General features: G+C 42.6%; 1 protein-coding gene and 1 long non-coding RNA gene across 13 annotated transcripts in view; one reads left to right on the forward strand and one right to left on the reverse strand.

The window, feature by feature from the left end:
• Positions 1-648: 648 nt before the first annotated feature.
• Positions 649-2848, reverse strand: LOC118499494. The gene is made up of 2 exons (XR_004901990.1): positions 2405-2848; positions 649-752 (listed from the first exon to the last, which is right to left on the reverse strand). It is a non-coding gene; the product is annotated as an uncharacterized LOC118499494 (long non-coding RNA).
• A 133-nt stretch (positions 2849-2981) lies between these two features.
• Positions 2982-17684, forward strand: part of PAM (peptidylglycine alpha-amidating monooxygenase) — a 277534-nt gene continuing 262831 nt past the window's right edge. For 11 of the 12 annotated variants that reach the window (XM_036020592.1, XM_036020593.1, XM_036020594.1 and 8 more), the window contains exon 1: positions 2991-3131. The gene's annotated coding sequence lies outside the window, so the exon portion shown is untranslated. Of the gene's footprint in view, positions 3132-17684 lie in introns of all 12 variants that reach the window. The other variant, XM_036020590.1, reaches the window with a different exon arrangement.

Below are 17684 nucleotides of genomic sequence, written 5' to 3' on the forward strand. Positions count from 1 at the left end.
GATCTCATTTGAAAGCTGAAGAATGAGGAAAGGTGCACTTTTATTTCTTTTCAGAGAAGCTTGTAAGCCTGCACATTCTGCAAGTTAGCCAGGATAAGCTATGTCCACTGGACCCCTTTTCACAAGTTAGCCAGGATAAGCTATGTCCACTGGACCCCTTTTCACAAGAAAATTTCTACTAAAAAGGTCAAAAAATAATATAGGAAAGATTCTTCTTGGGTCTTCCTTTACTTCTGCTCAAAATGTCACTCTTTTCCAAGACAAGCACCGGTAAGCAACAGTATCTGAAGTCCCTAAAACTTCTGTGTGAGGTGGCTTGGCTTGGCTTGGCTTGGGGAACTGGCAATATTAGCCAACAAGGCTGCTGAAAGGCAAACTGAAAAAGGGGGAAGATATGCAGAAATGTCCATCTTCATCTACTTTGTAACACTGCCTGGGGCCAATTCTGCTGCCTGTAAGTAAATTCTCCCATTCTTTTTTGGCTATAAAAATTTTTCCCAGGGGGAAAAAAAAACCAAGACCCTTTATCACCGTCATCTGACTGATCAGTGTTTGCAATATGATTGCACCATTAACATAAATTTAAAATGACTAATAGATACAGAGAGATTGCCATATCCTAAAGAATTTAAGTTTAATAAGGTTCTGTTTCAGAGATGATTTTTCTTTTAATGAGAAGAAAAGGAGACACTTTTTATTCAGGCAGGTCTCTTCCAGCCTCTTGAATTTGTGGTAGCTTAGCCTTTTGTGCACTAGAGGAAATAAGGGAACAAAAGGAGATTTTATAATTAAATTGAAGGTAGCCTTTACAAAACTAAAACTGGGGCACTGAGAACTGGTTTTGTAATGCCAGTTCTAAAGTACGGAGCCAACCTCAAGTGAAGTGGAGCCTTGAGGCCAGGAGAAAGGACCCTTCTCCTCACCCAGGAAGTGGGGGTGGTTGGCTCCATTCCATAAGTACATGCTAAGCTTGTGTGCTCAGTGGCTGGGCTACACACAGCCTGGAACACCCTGAGGCTGTAAAGTCTGACTTCAGCTGGGTGGTGGCTTTCTCAAACACACTTCTCTCAGTCAGCGCAGATGAAACTGTGGCTGTGCCCATCAGGACCCTGAAGGTGTGAGAGAAGGTTGCCCTCAGGTAACATTGAAAGCTTTGTCCCAGCCATTCGCCCACATTTTAAGGTAAACATGTAGCCACCCACTGAACAGAAAAATTATCTTGACATAAAAATGCACCAAATAGAGCTTAAAAATAACAACCACCACAGCCTCAATACTCCTGTCCTTCCCCGTCTCCTTGGCCTCTCATTGAAAGTGACTTCTTATTTATAGGAGGGTCCCAAGTGTTTGCTTCAGTTGATAACCCAACTTGGTAGGGAGGGATAAATGACTTAGAAGATGACTAAAGCAGAACAGCTCAGTGACATGTGAAACTGACTCAGCAATGTTTTCTTGGATCTTGTCCCTGACCAACACTTTCCAGGATGAACTTCTCACCACTGGCCAAGAGAGGTGGGGTCGTCAGCTTCTTTTGGAATTTTGGCTGGGAGGTGGGACGAGTGAAAGCATGCTCTAGGTCCTGAGGTTTATCCTTGTGCACTGCTTGCTGGGAATTCTGTTGGGAGGAGGTCCAGATTTTACAGGCTATCCACTGCAAACACGGGTCGTTTCCTTGCAGAGGAATTTTTCTTTCTTAGAGTTCCCTTATGGCCGGAAGGCTTTGCCTTCTGTATTAAGGCCTGGGCCCTTTCAACTCCTTAGGTTCCACTTTCCTTCCTTGCCTTCAGTCCACTGGCTTCTTCTTCAGTGTCCCTCCTTCCAGCCTGCTTTCCACCCCCATTCCCCAACTGAAGACCTCTAGGAGGAAGAGGTGCCCAGGCACTTCTCAGGGCACTCTTGCCAGGACCTGGGATGGGAAAGGTTTGGGGAAGGGAGGATGGGATTTCTGGACAAGAAACGCAGCTTGAGCACACCAGAGTAGAGGCGTAAAAGCAGGGACAAACACCTGCCCTCGAATTGTATTGAACTCGAACTGTGTATCAATTTGTGTGTGGGGTCAGTGACACAGCATTAAGCCACTTGGCTATGAAACCTGCGTAGAAGTCCCCAGACACCTGGTCCCCCGTGTTCTCCTGCTTCGGGGTGAGGCAAGGAAGGGGTTGGCTCCTGGGTTCCCTGTTTGCAGTTTAGGGGCGAAGTGGTCCAGTGTGTGCCCTGGGCTCACTGCGGATTTAAAAAGGTTTCGACAGAAAGGGCTATTGTCGACTAAGGTGGGAATGAAAGCTAGGACAGGGAGGGTCCCTCCAGGCCAGGGGTGCCAGCAGGGAAGCACTGCGAAGACCCGTGCCAAGTAGCCTGAATCCTGCGACCGGTCGGGGGTTGTGTATGGGAATGGAGATTACACCTTTTTCTCAGATCAAAACCCCGGTACCCCGCCTGCCAGTTCTGCACACTCTCTTGGCCGGAGTCCTCAAACCCGGGCAGGAGAATGGGGAAGGGTTCCTTGGTTCTCAACGGGAAGTGTCCTTCCAACCCCGCGCTGGGCAGAGGGAGAATCGGGCATTTTTCTCAGCCGCTCACAGGCCAGCGGGTTTGGCCACCTCGCAGGGCTGCTTTTCGGGACGCGGGACTGGGGCGGAGCAAAGGAAGACAGACTTTCGAGTCCGGCCTTCACCCCCTTCCCCAGGGCTCACAGGCGAGAGTTCCAGCTCTTGGCCACCTCCTGCCCGCACGTTGAGTCCAAACACCCAGGACACGCAGTCCCGGCAGGGACACCCCAGGAAGCTGCAAGCGACTAAGAGGTGGCTCTGCGGGGACCCGGTTCCCAACCCCCTAGGCCACCGTCCGGGGTGGCAGGGGCGGGGCGCCGCGGAGCCGCCCCGGAGGAGGGCCCGGGAGCTGTCCCGGGAGGCGAGGGCCGGCGCGGACGGGTTTGGGCCCCGAGCGCGCGCCGGGAGGGGGGAGCGGTCGCCTCGTGCTCGGCCTGTCCCCGCCCCGGGAGCCGGAGCCTCCCAACTATCTCCGTCCGCCGCGTCCGCCGTTCCAGCCGCGCCCGCCGCTGCGCCGCCGGCCGCCCGCCCGCCGCCCGCGGGCTCGGGCTTCCGTCCCGGGCTGTGCCCGCGGTCGCGCAGGTTGGTGTCGCCGCCACCGCCGCGGCGGGGCGAGCACGGGAAGGGTGGCGTGGGAGTGCGGGAGAGGGTTCAGCAAGTTGGGCAGATGCTGGGCCGGGACGGGGATCCTGCTGCCTCGTCGCCCACTGTTCCCGGCGCCTGAGGCGGTTGTTGGTTTCCTCCCGGGCTGCTGGGGTCGTGGGGAACCCTGCGCCGCGGCCGGGGAGAGTCGGGGACTTAGCCTTCCCCGCACTCCTCCAGCCTCTCTGCGACCCCCTCGCCACCACACCGCCGTGCCCAGTTCGTGAGCGGTGACCGTTCCCCTCTGTCCTTCTCACCTCTGGTCCTTGCCAGCTCTATCCTCCTCCTACCTGCGGTTTCACCAGCCACGGGGTAAGGGGCCGGCGAAGGGGGATCGCAGAGGCGGGATGGAAAGTATCTGCCACTTGGAGTTAAATCGGGATCTCTGCCCTGTTTCAGTCTCCTTGCCATTAATATGCCCTTTTGGCCCCTCTCTGTTCCCTGCTGCAAAATGTGCGCCTACTCTGCCAGTCTCTGCAGATCGTTGTAATCATTCAGTGGGATGACTTAGGTGTATCTTCACTTGATTTTGTTTTGACCACGATTCCTGGTCCCCTCAAGTGGCTTGACGGCCGGTCCTGTGTTCTAATCATCTGAGTTCAGATCCTTCCCTTAGATGGGATTATGTGTCTAGATGATTTGGTCAGTAGATCGGTTTGGATAAAAGATTCGTGTTTCTGGAACTGGTCGTGTTGAAATCGTCTATTCCCCACCTGACCGTATGCACAAAGCTGGACCTTATATCTTTCTGTGGTCACAGGAATGCAAATAGCAGAAGGTTAATATTGGCCTCCTGTCTTTGGAAATGAGCAAGCTGTTTTTGCTTCCTGTGTTTTCCAATCTTTACAATCTCTTACCCATTTTAAGTGCAAGTTTGAATTTGCTTTCACTTTTTAACAACTCAGGAAGCAGACCTGCATTTTAGTAAATTTAAGACATTGAGCTCAAACAACATGTGCCCTATCATTTGTAAATTTTCAGGTTAAAATCACAGGCACAAGCATTGTTAGCACTATTCTGATTATTTCATGAAGAAAGCAAATAAGTGACCTAATAAAACCAGCTTTAGACCTGATATTAAATAGTTAAGTCCTTTCATTAGTGACTTTTTGATTTAATAGACAGTTCATGAGATCCTGTGTTGTGAGTGTATTGTGCTATGTGCGTTTAAAGATGAATCTAGAATGTGTTCTTTGCTCTAAAGAGGCTTCCAATCTAATGTAGAGACTAATATTTTTATTCCACATTTTTATGAAAATTAAATATATTCTAATGACTACATATGGCAAGTAGAATATGTCAGGAATACATTACTGAAGGCCATTTCAGATCATTATTTAGTGAATCTACTTAATAGAGGAAAAAATAGTAAGTTTAGTGACACTAGTGTTTTCTGAAATAAAATTTCAAATGTTTCTACTTCACCAAATGGGAGACATACTTGGAAATAAAATGAATTCTTTGTTTTTAGAATGAAAGCTCAGAAAAACACTCATACATGTATGATGCGATAACAAATGTTAAAAGCTTTAAAATTTTTAATTCTAACTTAATAAGTCAATTTATGGTGCCCATATGCAATTTCTTCTCTGCTTCTTGAGAAATGAAGTTTATAGTGCCTAGAAAGAAATACAGAGATTGAATATAATGTTTTTAATAAGTTTAAACTGAACACTTAATGGTCTTATGGACCCTTGATCGATTCTAGAAATTTGACTTAAAAAAGTTATGAGATTCTTAGTGAGAGTTTTTTGTTTCATTTTGTTCTTAACCATTAAAAATAAAATTTGGCTTGGCACAAGGGACACGCAAGACTTCCACCTGCAAAAGACTGACCAGATTAGGTTGTATTTGGTATGACTCAGTGACATCTCTAATCCTCTCCCTGCTCATGGGAAGAATTCATCCATCTGCTCTGGTGCGTAGAGTTTCTTAATCTTTACGTACCACTGCTGGGCTTTGAGAATTTTGATTCAACTCACACAGTGAGACTAAGCAAGTGGAGGGGCAGCCTGAGGGGTGTGAAGTTAACTTTACACTTGGCCTATTGTTCTGTGTCTTTGTTTTCCTATTTGTGAAGTGAGATTAAAGGTCCTGTCCCTGCCCTGGAAAGTGTGTGGTTTGGTATAATAGTCCAGAATATTGAGCCAGAAAGCTTTTATGTGTAAGAACTTTCTTCACCCCTGTAACTCCTTTAGCCAGTAAAAGCTAATTGTTTAAAGCACATAAAAATAGCTTTTAAAAAGGGCTCTGAATGAAGTTGGTGGTGGTGTCATGTACTCTGAAGTCTCTGGAGAGAAGTTTCAGTTGTCTTTATCTTCTACAAGTTACTGTACTGATTTGAGCATAAGACCTTCATCTTATCCAAGGTTGAACTCCCAGCTGGTTAGTAGCAGGAGGGCAACTGTAATTTCGATTGCCTGATAAGTAGTTCTAAGTTTCTACTTGTTCAGTATGGTCTCTTATTCAGGGCACATTTAAAATCTCACATTTATAAATGTGTATGGCTAAAAATTTTGGCTTCAGGTTCTGATGGGCCTGGACTTGAGTCCTGCCCGGGCATTTACTAGTCATATGGCCTCAGGTAAGTTAAGCCCTCAGTTTTCACATTTCCAAAATGGGAATAATGGAAGTACTTACCTCAAAGGACTGTTGTAATGCTTAAATGAGCTAATTGATGTGAAGTGCTTAGAGCATTGCTAGTTATTCACTGTATATTTACTATTCGAGTATTTTAGTTTTTTGAGGGTGAGGGAATTACATTTTAAAGGTCCAATATATATATATATACACACACACACACACACACACACACACGAACTGACACCCTAAATATTTTGAATTAGCAATACTTCAATTAACTTTTATGTCCTTTAAGTGTTTATTGAGCTCCTACTATGTGTTGCAGGGCCTCTTTCTATGAACTTGCAAACAATGGTGTGCAAGACGGTTGTAGTCAGTCTCTTATGACCTACAAGTCTGGGGAGGGATCAGAAAATTGCAATCTTAAGTGATTTGTGCCATGATGGAGTGAAGCAGAGAACCACAGAAGACAGATGAGATGGGATGGGAGGCCCCGGGGTGGGTAGCTGTCATATAGTGCTTCGCCTGAAGCATAAGCAATAGCTCATGAAGAAGTTGGAGACTGAAGAGTGTTCCAGAACCAGGAGAGCGGAGTGTGGTGCATTGGGATGGAAGTCAGGTAGAAAACATGAAGGAATAAATAAATGAGGGCAGGAGAGAGCCACATGGCATCCCAGAGAGCCCAGGCTTTCTGTAAAGGAGCAGGAGATACTCAGTCCCAGCCAAGTGTTGTCAGGTTGGGATGCAGGCCAGGTGTTGCCAGATGCCATGATTTTTAAGAGGAGCTCAAAATTTATGTTTTATAAATGCGAAATCTCCCAAAATGTGAAATGACTCAAATGCTTTTAAAACGATTATGTGAGCCAAACCAGACACATTTGTAGCTGGAATTCAACTCAGGGCCACCACTTTATGACCTCCTCATTTAAAGAAATGAAAAAGGTTTAGTGTGGCTAAAAGAATGCATTTTAGAAGGAGAGGCAAGGGAAGTGCCCACAGATATGGGCAGAGCTGTATCAGGCAGGGCCTGTGGAACTTGCTAAAGAGGGTTGGCTTGTCCCTAAAAACAGTGGGTGACCTCAAAGACTGAAACAAGAGTGACATTAGATTTGTGTTTACATGGTGCATTCTGGGTACTATATGGAAAATACCTGGGAACCGTAGTGAAAGACTGTAGTGATATCCACTTAGGAAGCTATTGTAATGGCCTGAGCAAGAAATAAATATGGCTAAGAGCTGGGTTTTGGAGCAGGATAGGGAGAGATGGTTAGATTTCAGAGATATATATGGTGCCTCCACTGTTGGAGATAATCCTCCCTTATTCACTCAGGTTTCTGTGAGCAGAGGCACTGACTGCTTTTATTCAAAATTGTCTATTCAAGGACACTTATATAACAGATAGTCTTTGAAAATAGAGGTAGTCTTTTCCTCAGGAACAAGGGCAGAAAGATAGGCTTACTGTCTAGTGTATAAGATGTGGGTACTCTAAGCTTGGGTACTCTAGTGTATAAGGTTGGGTACTCGAACCTTCTGTAATGCAAATCAATGAGTGTATAGGTATCTCCGTCCTTTCTTCACATCATACAATGGGAATTAAGCTTCAAAGAATTGGCACAACTAAGCTAATACTCCTGCTACTGTTTCTGAGAGTAATGTAACCTTTGTCTCTGGCCCCAAAATCTTTTGTCTTCTCCCAGAATCCACAGAACTGTGGCATTCTATTTTTTCACTAGCTGGGAGGGTAAAGGCTGATATCATTTACAATTTTTAAAGCCACTAGCCACAATGTCTAAGTGTAAATTAATTAGAATAAAAAATGTTGATTCCTCAGTCACCCTAGCCACATTGCATGTACGTAACAGCCACATGTGGCTAGTGGCTACTGTAGTGGAAAAGCAGGTATAGAACGTTCCCATCATTGCAGAAACTTCTATCAGGTATTGCTGAACAAAGGTTTAGAATATTTTTGTGTGTTCCTGGGTAAGTACGGGTGGTAGAAGTTATTAATTCTAACACCATAAACATGATGCTTGTATTTGTGTTAGGTTCACAAGAGTTCTTTTGTATAAAGGAAATATTTCAGTTTGGATAATCAGTATAGCATTTAGTTCAGGCCTGTTGGGGGAAAAAAGTAGAAAATTATCTACAGCGTCAGTTTGGAGACTAAGCAGACAAGGGCCATATGGCAACAGAAGTTCTATATGCATGGCTTTCCTCAAAATCACGTGTGACTGTGAGATTCGGATCTGTGCCCAAAGGAGCTTGAACTTCCCAACACTGCCTTCAGCTCATCTGTGAACCAGGCTTAACGTAAAAGGACAAGAGAGACACATTCACCGCGAGGCCCTGGAACAGGCCCAGTCCGGCAGCACCCACACCGGGCCTGCTGCAGCCCAGCTGTGCCGCTTGAGCTCACAGAAAGGAGGGAGGACAAGAACAAGATTTCCAAATGGCTTGTTCAGGGAGTTTAAGAGGACGGCCTCGAGAAAAGCACAATTTTCAATGACACAGCAGAGGTGGGGGACGATGCCAAGGACAATAAAAGCAGCAAATCTGTTTTCCTGTCAGAGGGGAAGCTCATTTTGAGGAGGGCATCTACTACAAGTACTGGGAAGTGAAAGTATACCTTTCTTATCATTACTTCTGTCATTTTTTAGGCGCAACCAAGGCAGCAGCAGCCACAGAGAACACAGTCTTTTTACCTGCATTGAACGTGTAGTTGACTGCTTAGTCACATAATTTTAACATAACAAAGGACAGTAGTAGAGATTTCAAAAAGTGAAGGTGGATATGCTTAGGGAATAATTGTACTACGACCTGCTATTTCCACAGCTGAAAATACCTTATTGAAAACTTCAGATGTTAAGAATTTTATTTAACTATGCTGAAGAAATTTGCTTTAAAATAGTACTTATTTGTATTGCAGTAAAATTTATTTACATGAACATTAATTAGAGGTTTTTAAAAATCTGAATTTTAGAATATTTTTGAAGTTGAATTTATTATTTTTAAGCGCTAACATACATAAGTCAGGCCCGGCAAAGGATATTACCTTTTAGAACTCTTCTGAGAAAAACTTACAGAGATGTGTTAATTTTGAAATAGCATGATAGTTGTTTGCATGTCACTGGAGTGTTTAAAGAAAACTTGTGTAGGTTAAACATATGCTTCTTATTTGTACTCCTAATTGCATCAACAAACCACTATTTACATATATACTTTTTAAAGTTGAGTGAATTTGGGGAGAACCAAGCTCATGTGCTGTTAGGGTTTGGACCAACATAGAGTCCCTTGAATGAATTTCTTAATTAGTGAGGTTTTAATCTGTTTAGTGCTTCAATGCTATTTGGCTAAATATATGTTTTTAAATTTTATTTGTTTATTTTTAGACAGGGGGGAAGGAAGGAAAAAGAGAAGGAAACGTCAATGTGGGGTTGCCTCTCGAGTGCTCCCTACTGGAGACGTGGCCCTCAACCCGGGCATGTGCCCTGACTGGGAATTGAACCGACAATCCTTTGGTTCACAGGTCCACACTCAATCCACTGAACTATACCAGGCAGGGCAAATGTCTTTTTTTTAAATTGTGGATTTTAAAATCTTGTTTCTGTGGGGGTGAAAATGTTTGTTAACCCCCTGCATTGTCTCCCACACCTCCCAAATCTGGTAACGTCAGTTGTTCAGCCTGCTTTCATTTTTCTCTTTCAATTTTGTGTGGCACAGTTCTTTTCTTGTGCCTGCCTCCATTCTCTTCATACAAACAGCATGAAATTGGAAACAATCATTGTCTGTTGTATTTCTGAAGATCCGAATTTTCACCAGTTTCATGCAGTCCTTTCTCAGGCAGGGTGTAGTAAATCATCCTAGGAAAACTGTCTCCGATACAACTGGAATATGCAGTTGGAATTGTTGGTGTGACCTCAGAAACAAACCAAGGAGACTTGCTGTTTATTGCTTGAGTCACCTATGCGTTCAAATGAAAGCAAATGATACTCAGTTGCTTTTCATGCATGTCAATGCTATGTCTTATTTTAAAAGAATCCTGAGATACGGAAATAGAAATAAACTAATAAGGTCTTCCTTCCAGAGAATTTAGAATTATATGGATTTTAATGTTAGGTGATTAAAACAGTAACAACAAGGGCTGCAAATTAGACCTTGTCCTTTAACCCACGATTTCCTGTGGTGCTCAAAATTTTTCAGTGGGTAGATTTCCTCAAGTTGCACATGAGTGACTTTAATCAGGAGCAAAGTGGGCTCTTTCTATTATATGCCATTTCCTCCATGGCCCTTGCCTTACTTCGCTATTACTGTATGCCTAATTGACTACAGTGAAATGTCTTTAAAACATTTTCCAGGGAACTAAGGACTTTTTGGAGAGTTGTGATAAAGTAAAATGCCAAGAAGGAAAGTTTGAATGGTTTCCTTGCATAGATAAATATTTCTCCAGAGACTGATGAGTCAAGGAGCTGTTAATAGGATATGTAAATGTGACCTTTCACCTAGTTACTGCCAATACCTAACATAATTATATAGTTTTAGTAAATTTTTTGAACTGGATCTTGTCTAGTTCTTTTATGAAACAGGCTCTTTTGGTCCCATTCTTTTCCAGTCTATCATCAGTGCTGTTTCAAGTTTGCATTGCCCTAATCTTCTCCTCTCTCCCTTTGTTTTAATAGAAGCTCATAATGATATTATAGATTTTCCCTAATATCTTTGTCTTCAGCTTTACAACAACTGTAAATACCCGTGCATTTGACATTGTCTTCTAGCTCTTAGGTTTCTAACAGGGTGCTTTCTCTTTCACTTATTCAAGAAATATTTCTTCATTGCCAGCTATGTACCAAGCATTCTTCCTGACACTAGAGATTGAACAGTGAGAAAAAATTCATCATCTGTGCTATCATAGAGTGAGGAGTCCAGCATAAAGACAATCGTTATTTTTTTAAAATCCCAGTAATTAATAATAACATGATGACAAACAAAAGTAAACGCTCTGAATAAAGCAGTATGCTTTCGTGGGCTTACGTGACAGGAACCCAAGGGAGCGGCACTTGACTGATATCTGAAGGGTAAGCAGGAGAGCCTGAGAGAAGGTGGGAAGAAGAGTGCTCCAGACAGCAGAGGGAACTCTGCAACAGAAGGGAACAGGGGGAAATCAAGTACTTGAGGGGATTAAGGGGAGAGGGAGTGAGATGAGGCTAGACACCTAGGCTGGGGCCAGTCCATGTAGGGTCTTACAGACCACATTAAGAATTTGGTCTTTATCCTCAGGGCCATGGAGAATGTTTTAAGAAGGAGCTTTTGACTCCCTGAGATTTGTGTTTTGATCAGATCATCTGTAGAGGGATGAATGGATGGGTGGGGGTGGGGGGTGGCAGTGGCAAGATGATCAGTGGTTGCTGCTTTAATCCAAGTAGACGTGACAGGGTGTGTGAGGCCTGCTGTACCTACTGAAAGGTGGCAGTGAAGATGGATTGAAAAGTGTTTTAGAGCATAACATCAATTGTGCTTGTGATTGAGATGGGAGTTTCTTTTATTCATTCAACAAATATTTAGTGATTAGGAACTTTATGCCCAGCTCTGTTCCAGGCTCTGGGAATACAACTGTGAACAAGACATACAAGATCCCTGTACACGTGGGGCTTACATAGTAATGAAAGTAACCAATAATTAATGAGTAAAAAATAAGTATAGGTTCAGATAAAAATAGGTCCTATAAAGAAAAATGAAGCCATAGAAGGGAATGGAAAATGACAGAGGAGTGTCCTTTTATATAGGGTAGTCAAGAAACACCTTTCTTAAGAGTTGGCATTTGGGCAAAGACCTAAATGAAGAAGGGGGAGAGGGAACTAGTAGCAGGTCTGGAGGCTGGAACAAGGACACCTCATCCTCAAAGAATACCAGAATCCATTATGTCTGAAAATACGGAAAGGATGGAGAAAAGACAGGTGTCAAGGATGCCTTGCCAGTAGTTGAAGCTTAAAACATCTGAATAGATTCATCATATTCTTTTTAGTTCTAACCAGTTTATTAAAGCCACACCTAGCACCAACCACAATCTCAGGTTGGTCTGCCACTAAACTGTTCCTGACACAGTAACTGGAACAGCTTCCTTCATCACATCACACCCTGCTAACGAACTGACAGTGGTAACTGCATGCCCATCTGAGGATGACCCTTTGATTAGCACAACGGAAGGGCCCTTCCTTTGTTTTAACGACATTTTCCATTACAGCCCTTAATGGACTTCTCCAATCAGTCAGCTGAAGGCTCTCTTCCAATAATTGTATAGGCCTTCCACATAATTCATTGTTTTTCTGCTTGATGTTACATTTATTTGCCATGGCACCTCTTTTCCTCCTATTATTCTTTCATCTCTTCCTTCAAGACCAGATTCACGAGTTATGAGTTATCTTGTCTACTAGTTTTTTGATGATTTATTCCATCTTACCTGGATCACTGAATCATGTCTGGCTACTTGGTTTGTGGGATATTGTTATTTTTTTCTTCTTGACTCTCTTGAAGAGACACTACTTTAAATGTTCACTGTTGTTCCAAGTTAAAATATTTATGATCAGATTCTTTCTTCCTAAGAGAGATTTGGCACCAATACTAGTCCTGCCCTGTGTATACATGACATTGGCCAAAACCTTCAACTCTCTGTGGTTCAGATTCCTTGTCAGTAGGATGAACGTAAGTCTCCCCTATTTCATTTATGGTGTGGTTGTGAGAAGTAAATGAAATGAAACACAGAAAATATGTTTTCAACAAGTGCAAGACATTGTATTTCATATTTTAGATGGACATGTTTCATATCTTTATCTAAAGTGCAGGTTTTTCACTCTTTTTTATACAGCGTGGAATCACATGTGTGCTGCAGGAATTTTGTGAGGCTTCTTGAGCTTTCAGCCCTACCATGTGAGCTTGGGACAGCTCAATCCATGGCATGTGTATTAGTGTCCTGGGGCTGCTGTAACAAAAGACCACAACCTGGTGGCTTAAACAACAGAAATTTATTTTTGTCTTAGTTCTGGTGGCTCCGAGGTCAAAGCTTCTCTCTCAGAGCTGTGAAGGCAAGTTCGTTCCATTCCTCTTTCTTAGCCCCAGCTGTTCCTTGGCTTGTAGATGGCATGCTTCCTGGGTCTTCACATTGCCTTTCCTCTATGACTCTATGTCCAAGTTTCCCCTTTTTGTAAGAACACAGTCATTGGATTATGGGCCATCCTAATGGTCTGATCTTAATTTGATCATATGCAAAGACTATTTCCAAATAAGGTCACATTCACAGGTACTAGAAGTTAAGACTTTTTTTAGTCGATTATGCCATTACAGTTGTCCCAATTTGTCCCCCCTTTGCCCCTCTCCACCCAGCATCCCCCCACTTCCTCCAGGGATCTCCCCTCCTTTGTTCATGTCAATGGGTCATACATATAAGTTCTTTGGCAACTCCATTTCCTATACTTGCTCTTAAAGTCTCTCTGCCTATTCTGCAACTACGAAATTTTACTTCTTAATCCCTTTACCTTTTCCCACATTTCCCCAGATCCCATCCCAAGTGGCCCCCATCCCAAAGATCTCCATATCTATGATGTTGTTTCTGTTCTGCTTATTTGCTTAGTTTTTTAGATTCAATTGTTGATAGTTACATATTTATTTCCACTTTAATGTTCACAGTTTTGATCTTCTTTTTCTTAAATTAATCCTTTTAACATTCATATAATAATGGCTTGGTAGTGATGAACTCCTGTAGCTTTACCTTGTCTGGGAAGCACTTTATCCACCCTTTGATTCTAAATAATAGCTTTGCTGGATAGAGTAATCTAAGTTGTGGATCCTTCTTTTCATCACTTCGAAAACGTTTTGCCAATCCCTTCTAGCCTGCAGAGTTTCTTTTAAGAATCAGCTGATAGTCTTGTAGGAACTCCTTTGTACATAATTATCTGCTTCTCTCTAGCTCAGTTTAAGTTTCTCTTTATCTTTAACCTTTGGCACTTTAATTATGATGTGTCTTGGAGTGGGCCTCTTTGCATCCATCTTGTTTGGGACTCTCTGTGCTTCCTGGACTTGCATGTCTATTTTTTACACCAAATTAAGGATGTTTTCTTTTATTATTTTTTCAAATAGATTTCCAATTTCTTGCTCTTTCTTTTATCCTTCGGGCACCCCTATTATGTGAATGTTGGAATGCTTGAAGTTGTCCTAGTGGCTCCTTACATTATCCTTGAATTTTGGGATTCCTTTTTACTTCTTGCTGTTCTGATTGGATATCTTTTTGTTATGTTCCAACTAATTGATTTGGTTGTCAGCTTCATTCACTTCATTGTTGATACCCTGTAAATTGTTGTTTATTTCAATTAGTGTCTCCTTTATTTCCAATTGGATCATTTTATGCTGTTGAAGTACACACTAAGTTCCTTGAGCATCCTTATAACCAGTGTTTTAAACTCTGCATTCGATAGATTGCTTAGTTCCATTTTGTTTAGTTCTTTTTCTTGAGTTCTGTTCTTTCATTTGGCTGCATTTCCTTTTCTACTCATTTTGGCAGCCTCCCTGTGTTTGCTTCTATGTATTAGGTAGAGTTGCTTTGGCTCTCTATCTTGGTAGTGTGGACTTATGTAGCAGGTGTCCTGTAGGGTCCACTGGCACAGCCTCTCCTTACCCTCAAGCTGGGGAGCACCCTACATGTAGACTGAATACTCCCTTCTCTTGTAGATGAGTCTTGATTGCTGTCAGCAGATCAATGGGAGGGATTTACCCAGGTCAGTCAGCTGGTAGGATTGGCTGTGACTCCTGGCCAGCAATCACCACCTCACTCCATGGCTTGTGGAGATGGTTGGGTGGTGCTCTGACATGGTCTATAACTGTCCACTGGATGCACAGGCTCTGGGGTTTCCTGGGTGGTGCAGGACAAGGTCATCCTCCACATGCAGTCTGTCAGTGCCCCTTGGCATGAGCTATAAACTATCTGCAGATGGCTGTTGCTGCCAGTGCTAGGCCTGGGGCCACTCAGCGAGAAATACAGGGACTGGGCTCAGCTGTTGCTTGTTTGAGTAGATTTAGGAAGGTCTGAAGCCTGCACCCAGGCCAGCCCTTCATATGGAAAAGCCAGTGTTACCAACTTGGGTGATCCTGTATGTTGGATGGGGCAGACCCTTAGATAAGTGGGGCTTACCTAAGGGCGGGGCTTACTCTGTGAGCCAGGCAGATGAAGACTCAGATATAGTGCCTGTGTAGAAGGCTCAGGAAAGGAACAATGGCCACTGTCTACCTTCTGTCTGGGAGGAAGCTGTCCCCAGTTCTCATCCCAATGCCAGACACTTCATTCCTCCCCGTATGCCACTAGTGCCCTTCAAGGTGCTGCCGCAGTGCTGCAGCCCATATGGTGTGAGTCCCAGTAAGTCCATGTGCAGGGCCCAGTAAGAGGAAACACCTGAGAATCCTGCAGTTCTTTTTAGCCAACCCAGCCCCAACTGGTTTTTATGTCCAGAAGTTATGAGACTTATCTTCCTGGCACTGGAACCCTGGGCTGGTGCTATCGTGGGAGGCTGGGATCTTTTGCTCCCAAAATATCTCTCCATTTTATATCCACCACATGTGGGTTGGATAGCCCATTCCATGACTCTGCCCCTCCATCCCTCCTACACGTCTGATGAGTGTGGTGTCTTTAATTCCTTATTTGTCGGACTCCCATACAGCTCAGTTTTCTGACAGTTCTGAGGGATATTTGTTCTGTAGTTTAGCTATAATTTTGCTGTGATCATGGGAAGAGGTGAGCCTCATTTATCTATGCCTCCATCTTGACTGGAAGTAGAAGTTAAGAGTTTAACATCTTATTAAGGCACAAAATTCAACCCATATCACTATGATTCAATACACATACAAGAAAGGACACTCACAAATATGGTGAATTAGTGCTGCATTACCAGAATATTGCAAAAAGATGAATTGTGATGTGGACCCCAGCCAGCAGGGTCCATGTGTTGTGGTTGTGGCAGACAAATTCACATGGACCACAGAAGTCTTGTGGAAAAAAGGGACAGCACTCTATGGCCACTCTCTTGATGAGAGAGAGGGCCCTGACCCCTGCCTGGACAGGCTTTTATTGCTTTTCTGGGCACATTATATCGAGGATGGTCCTCATTTAATATGTACAGGTTTGCTTTAGGTGATTACCTTTTATAGACAACAAAGGAAAGAATGTTGCTAATTACTTCAAAGAAAAAGAGTATTTGCAAATGCAAGGGGAAAAGTGGTTGAACTGGTTACACTCCACACTTGTGAGGTTTAGCACAGACTTTAGGAAGTTACTTTAAAGATATGCAGTAAACATTTGCTGGTTCAATTCAGGGTGAGGGAGTTTTAGCAAAAAGCAAGCCTCATAGCAGCCTAGGTACAATGCAGGCCTGACTCCCCATGGGAAGACTGATCCATGGGCCTGGATCCTGTGTGCCGACTCACTCCCTGCTGGTTTTCCAAACCAGGGGCTGGGCTACATTTGCCATGACATGTGGATAGGTTCCCTATAGAATTGTGTATGTAAGAGCGAGTTTCCTATATAACACAGGGCAAAATAAGTGAAATACTTTGTAAAAATTTATGTGTGATATTCTGATTGTTGATACATATTTTAGAATTTTGTAAGTCCTGTTCATTTAAAATTGGTATATATTACAGCAGAGAGGGCCAGCCAAGAAAAGCAACAAAACCCAATAACTTTTCTTCCAAATTTTAATAGTACGTTCAGTTATTGTACTGACACGAATGGAAAAAAAGTATGCAACTTGTGTGCTTATTCATGTTATCTTTATGTGGACTTTTTTTTCTGTGAAAAATTTTACTGCTTCAGTTGGGTTTTTTGGGCCAGCATGCTTCCCTTTGATTTTGCCAAAGGATACATGTAGTCCAATGACACAGACTGACCCCTCTCTGCTAAATACCCAGAAAGGTCTTATTAGATACCCCAGCCTTGATTGACCAAAAACCCACTCTTCTCTTAGACTTAAAAATTTCATTGATATGTTTTTTCTCATCAATTTCTTTGTTTATATTTTGTTTAGTTATGTTTTTATTGCATAGGGAAGTGTTAGGTACACTTTTGCCCATTGATATTAGCGAATACCTAAGTGCATCTCTTACAGGGTTTTATCAGATTTGTCATTAAAAGGTTCCATTTTTATCTTGTGAGCATGTGTTCATCCTCATATGGCTCTTATTCTGGTATTTAGGATATCCTTTGCTTTAGGGACATTGAGGAAGGTACCTTAAGCTGATGTGATGGAATTCCTGTGTATTTAGCTGATCAGTTTTAACGTTTAACCATTTTTTACTTTTCAAACAGTTTGGCACATAGATCACATCCAAGAAACCTATTATAGGAAGTCATTCAGGTTTAATGAATAGAAATTGAATACTTGACCTTTTCCTAGTAAAGTGGTCATTTTTTATTGTTGTTGTTGACCAGAAGAGCTTTCTTAGCACAGCTCCTACTTTCCAAATAGTTATGGGTTATAGAAGGTTTTTGATTGTTACATTTTTATTAATTTGCTTCATTATTATCACTGCTTCAAGATTTCTACTAAAGGAAAAACATTTATAGATTATTCCTGCTTATAGACTTTTGTAAAAAAACTGTTAAAGAAAAAGACAAGCAATGAATTTTAGATTTCACTGTTGTTGTAGGAATAAATTTATTCTTGGTATTCTATGAAGTAGATGTTACCTGGAAGGAAAAAGCTTTGATCTTAATCTTCCAAATTTAACAGAATAGCTTCTTTCTGAAACCGTAAAAATTGAAAGAGATTGAAAATGATAGAATGATGGACAGGAATTTAAATTTTTTGCTACCTTAATCTTTATTATCAGCAAATTTTGATTCTTCCTTTTTTTAAGTAAAGTTTTTGACAAATATTT

The sequence above is a fragment of the Phyllostomus discolor genome, chromosome 3, assembly GCF_004126475.2.
Source record: "Phyllostomus discolor isolate MPI-MPIP mPhyDis1 chromosome 3, mPhyDis1.pri.v3, whole genome shotgun sequence".
In the NCBI taxonomy this organism is placed as follows: domain Eukaryota; kingdom Metazoa; phylum Chordata; class Mammalia; order Chiroptera; family Phyllostomidae; genus Phyllostomus; species Phyllostomus discolor.